Raw genomic sequence first — 921 nt, 5'->3', positions numbered from 1 at the left:
TAGTAAGTGACGTTTTGAGCATCTGTGTGCAACGACATCAACATTTGAACCTTTCGAACTAGATTGTGTTTGCATTTTGTACATCACTGACTCCTTATGAGAGCTAAAATATTATGTTTCTGTATATCTTAAACTTGTAATTTATATATTTCAATTATGGTGTTATCTATTACTTGTGCAATGAAACCGTGAGTTGTCATATCTCGTGTTTCCGCTTTAACGGGGTGTGACAAATTTGGTATCAGAGCCAAAGGTTATAGAGAATACCGGTTTTCCAAACCTCAAACTATAACCAAATACTTTCAAAATGATTTTTTTAAAATGATTTTTTTTAAATGATTTTTTTTTTCAAAATACAAAGCATGTCACTAGTGTAATTGAAAGATAAGTGTCGCGTTATTATACTTCAATTAAACAAAGCCTGATCACCTATGTTTAATTTAAGTATGTATAATGGAAGACTTGAATCAGTTAGATTGAAAACATGCTTGAGCTAAGAACTTTTCTGCATAATTTTTTGCGTGCGATGCATTAAACCATTCACATCATTTTTTTTGCACGTTTAGTAATCAAACTAGTTACTATCACAATTCGCTATGTCGTCTTGGTCGACCCCACTGAATATTCGGCGGATAAGTCCGGCTATGTCACTTGTAGGCCAAGAAGAGACCCAACCACTGTAGAGGAGGTAGACCCTTATGAGGCTAGGGATGAAGCAGACAGCGGGAATCCCACCTGACTTCCTGCATCTGCTTCACCACCTGCTATTATTCCTCCTGCTACCCGGCCAGAGTTGAGGATCCCCCACCTGTCAGATTGTCATTTGCAGGATCTACGAGAGCTAAGGGTGAGTCTTCCACACAGCCAGCACCAAGCAGGACACCCTCCGTAGTCACGGGGATTCCGTCCAGACATACTCAG

Source organism: Cynara cardunculus, assembly GCF_001531365.2.
Source record: "Cynara cardunculus var. scolymus isolate 2C chromosome LG 2, CcrdV1, whole genome shotgun sequence".
NCBI classification, from domain to species: Eukaryota; Viridiplantae; Streptophyta; class Magnoliopsida; order Asterales; family Asteraceae; genus Cynara; species Cynara cardunculus.
This window is presented reverse-complemented; position numbering follows the sequence as displayed.